Raw genomic sequence first — 4,814 nt, forward strand, 5'->3', positions numbered from 1 at the left:
TTTACAACAATCTATTTTAATCTGAAACAATTTAACTTTATTCACACATAAAAACTCTACTCCAGCCGGATACGGTGGTTCATGCCTGTAATCCCAGCACTTTGGGAGGCAGAGGCGAGTGAATCATGAGGTAAGAAGTTCAAGACCAGCCTGACCAACTTGATGAAACCCCGTCTCTACTAAAAATACAAAAATTAGCTGGGCATGGTGGTGGGCGCCTGTAGTCCCAGCTACTGGGGAGGCTGAGGCAGGAGAATCGCTTAAACTTGGTAGGCGGAGGTTGCAGTGAGCTGAGATCGCGCCACTGCACTCCAGCCTGGATGACAGAGCCAGACTCCATCTCAACATGCCAACAACATGGCGGTGAAAAGTGGCAGCGATTTGCAACAGAGACGGAGAAGGCGCCGGGACCCCGAGGAACCAGAAAAAATAGAACTCAGCGAAAGAGAGCTGGCAGTGGCCCAAGAGAACGATGAGAAGGAGAACGAAGAGCGTTGGGTTAGGCCTTTACCTGTAGAGGGAACACCGGCCACGAAGAAGAAAGCCTCAGCGTTTGAGGGTCTGTCGTGAGAATCTCCCTGGTGCATCCGTGCATGAGCGCAGTTACATGCACAGAGATGTTATCACCCACGTGGTAGGCACCTGTCCGGCCTGCCTGGACCACTTGTTTGCTGAGGCCCCAGGAATTAAGCCAATTGAGCCAGATAGAGTTGAATGGACAGGATGTTCAGGCTTTATTGGAAAATCCCCGGGCGGACTGACCGGACCCGTACAGCAGGGGAGGGTCAGCAGTCTCGCGCCGGTTTTCTTTGTTCCGCGATTTTTATAGAGGTGGGGGAACCGGGAAGTGAAGGAGCTGATGTGACAGATGGTGATTGGTCAGTTTGACCGTCAGGCGGGAAGTCAGCGAAGGGCTGATGAGGTGGTCGCTGATTGGTCTGATCGGTTGCTGGGCAGAAAGTTGCTGAGGGTCGTTTGTGCTTGGGGCTAGGACGCTGGGCAGCGTGAGACAAAGGATGTCCACGTGGTGAGGTTAGGTATTTTCCACGTGGCCGGGGCCTGGGTGGGAGCAAGAGGGGATTCAAGGGTTCTCTGCCAGACAGCACCAAAACAGATTTTATTATTACTGCCGGTCATGATGGGCGTGTCGAGTTCCGGGAAAAAATAGAAGAGGAAATTGAATTTGTTAAACATGCTGGTAGTCACCGGGAATTATTGAGCGTGTTGAAGTTAGCTCTGAGGGAGCGTGGTTCTGTTCCGCGGGTGATGATAAAGCAGTGAAGGAGTTTGAGGTAGTGAACTTTGGCATGATCAACGTGCTGAAACTTGGCTATTTTCCTGGACAGTGTGAGTGGATCTATTGCCCAGGGGATGCAATTTCTTCGGTTGCTCCTTTTGAAAAGAGTACAGGAAACATTTTCATTTATGATGGCCGAGGAGGTAACCAGCCACTTCATGTTTTTACAAACTGCATACATCACCTCTTACTCAGATATGGCTAAACCCAGTTTACGAAGCAGTAGTGGCTTCTGACAAATCTGGGATGATTGAATACTGGACTGGGCCTCCTCTTAAATATAAATTCCCCAAAACTGTGAACTGGGAATATAAAACTGACAGTGATTTATTTGAATTTGCCAAGTGTAAGGCTTATCCAACCAGCATATGTTTTTCACCAGATGGAAAGAAAATAGCTACTATTGGTTCTGATAGAAAAGTTCGAATTTTCAGGTTTTTAGATGAAAAACTCATGAGAGTCTGTAATAAATCACTAAACATGTTTACTGAACTGCAACAGATGAGACAACAATTACCAGCCATGGAACTTGGTCAGCGAATGGCTGTGGAGCATGAGTTGGAGAAGGTTGATGCTGTGAGATTAATTAGTACAGTTTTTGATGAAACTGGACACTTTGTGCTGTATGGAGCAATGCTGGGCATTAAAGCTATAAATGTATTTTAGGCAAACAAGAAAATGTTAGAGAGAACAGAGAGCCAAGCACCTGTGTTCTCACTCATAGGTGGGTGTTGAACAATGAGAACATGTGGACTCAGGGAGAGGAGCGTCACACACTGAGGACAGTAGGGGTGGGTAGGGGAGAGACAGCGGAGGATGGGGAGGGAGGGGAGGGTGGGGAGAGATAACATGGGGAGAAATGCCAGATATTGTATGCACCTAAAGTTAAATAAATATTTTAAAAAATAGGCCGGGCGCGGTGGCTCAAGCCTGTAATCCCAGCACTTTGGGAGGCCGAGGCGGGTGGATCACGAGGTCGAGAGATCGAGACCATCCTGGTCAACGTGGTGAAACCCCGTCTCTACTAAAAATACAAAAAATTAGCTGGGCATGGTGGCACATGCCTGTAATCCCAGCTACTCAGGAGGCTGAGGCGGGAGAATTGCTTGAACCCAGGAGGCGGAGGTTGCGGTGAGCCGAGATCGCGCCATTGCACTCCAGCCTGGGTAACAAGAGCGGAACTCCGTCTCAAAAAAAAAAAAAAAAAAAAAAAATCTCTTAAAAAAAAAAAATAATAATATATTACTAAAAAATATATATTAGAGAGATGTAATTGGCTTTGTTCCAGGGAATAGCCAAAAAGCATCGTGCCGCAACTCCTACAGAGATGAAAGCTTCTGAAAAGCCTGTTCTTCAGAATATTCAAGCTGACCCGACCATAGTCTGTACATCATTCAAAAAGAATAGATTTTATATGTTTCCCGAAGGAGAACCAGAAGATACAAAAAGTGCAGATTCTGATGGAGATGTTTTTAATGAGAAACCCTCTAAAGAAGTCATGGCAGCTACTCAAGCTGAAGGACCTAAATGAGTTTCAGATAGTGCCATTATCCACACAGGCATGGGAGACGTTCATATCAAACTTTTTCCTGCTAAGACAGTGGAAGACTTCTGTGTTCACAGCAGAAATGGTTATTATAATGGGCATGCATTTCACCATATAATTAAGGGCTTCATGATTCAGACAGGAGATCCAATAGGTACTGGTATGGAGGAGAAAGCATATGGAGAGGAGAATTTGAAGATGAATTTCATTCAACATTACGGCAAGACAGACCATACACACTCAGCATGGCGAATGCAGGATCAAATACTAACGGATCCCAGTTTTTCTTAACAGTAGTACCAACGCCTTGGCTTGCTAATAAGCACACAGTATTTGGACGAGTGACTAAAGGAATGGAAGTTGTGCAGAGGATCTCCAATGGCAAAGTCAATCCCAAAAAGATAAGCCCTATGAGAATGTCAGCAGCATAAATACTACTGTCAAGTAAAATAAAATTTGTTTTAATGATCTTGCAAATAAAAACGCAATATTAAACAGGAGATTATTTTATGTTAGGAAGCTTAGTACTTGCTGAATATACAGATCGTGTTTCAAAGATACAATATTATATTTTTGTGTTTTCCATTAAAGGCGACTTTTAAAAAATGTTTAAAAAGAGAAAAGAGGCCGGGCGCGGTGGCTCAAGCCTGTAATCCCAGCACTTTGGGAGGCCGAGGCGGGTGGATCACGAGGTCAAGAGATCGAGACCATCCTGGTCAACATAGTGAAACCCCGTCTCTACTAAAAATACAAAAAATTAGCTGGGCATGGTGGCGCGTGCCTGTAATCCCAGCTACTCAGGAGGCCGAGACAAGAGAATTGCCTGAACCCAGGAGGCGGAGGTTGCGGTGAGCCGAGATCGCGCCATTGCACTCCAGCCTGGGTAACAAGAGCGAAACTCCGTCTCAAAAAAAAAAAAAAAAAAAGAGAAAAGAAAGAAACTCTACTCCACTATAGCACCACCACTCCCTACCTTATATTATTGAATTCAAAAATCACATCTTAGAGCCAAATGTGGTGGTGTGTGCCTGTAGGCCCAGCTGCTTGGGAGGCTGAGGAAGGAGGAGAGCTTGAGCCCAGAAGTTTGAGTCCAGTGTGGGCAGCATAGCAAAACCTCATCTCTTTTTAAAAAAATACATTTTTATTGTGTATGTATTAGCATAGGCTTATAATTATGTTTATACTTTTGTGTTTATTTATTTATTTATTTATTTTTATTTTTTGAGATGGAGTCTCACTGTCACCCAGGCTGGACTGCAGTGATACAATCTTGACTCACTGCAAACTCCACCTCCCACGTCCAAGCAATTCTCCTTCCTCAGCCTCCCAAGCAGCTGGGATTACAGGCACCCGCCATCATGCCTGGCTAATATTTTTGTATTTTTAGTAGAGACGGGATTTCACCATGCTGGCCAAGCTGTTTATGAACTCCTGACCTCAAGTGATCCACCTGCCTTGGCCTCCCAAAGTGCTAGGATTACAGGCATGAGCCATCACGCCCGTCTTTTAAATGCTTTTGTCTTTTAAATGCTATAAAAGAATTTAAAGTTATGAACCCAAAGTACAGTAATACATGTTTTTTTTTTTTTTTTTTTTTTTTTTGTGACGGAGTTTCGCTCTTGTTACCCAGGCTGGAGTGCAATGGCGCGATCTCGGCTCACCGCAACCTCCGCCTCCTGGGCTCAGGCAATTCTCCTGCCTCAGCCTCCCGAGTAGCTGGGATTACAGGCACGTGCCACCATGCCCAGCTAATTTTTTGTATTTTTAGTAGAGACGGGGTTTCACCATGTTGACCAGGATGGTCTCGATCTCTTGACCTCGTGATCCACCCGCCTCGGCCTCCCAAAGTGCTGGGATTACAGGCTTGAGCCACCGCGCCCGGCCAGTAATACATGTTTTTATGTTTGTCCATATATTTAACTCTACCAGGTAAGTTTAAATTTTCATATGTCTTCAAATTACGCTTTTTTT

At 45.2% G+C, this 4,814-nt stretch overlaps 1 pseudogene; it reads left to right on the top strand.

Moving 5' to 3' along the window:
• The first annotated feature begins 357 nt into the window (after positions 1–357).
• On the top strand, positions 358–3,291 carry LOC101054056 (peptidylprolyl isomerase domain and WD repeat-containing protein 1-like; annotated as a pseudogene).
• The last annotated feature ends 1,523 nt before the right edge of the window (positions 3,292–4,814 follow it).

The sequence above is a fragment of the Saimiri boliviensis genome, chromosome 16 (genome assembly GCF_048565385.1).
Source record: "Saimiri boliviensis isolate mSaiBol1 chromosome 16, mSaiBol1.pri, whole genome shotgun sequence".
NCBI lineage: Eukaryota > Metazoa > Chordata > Mammalia > Primates > Cebidae > Saimiri > Saimiri boliviensis.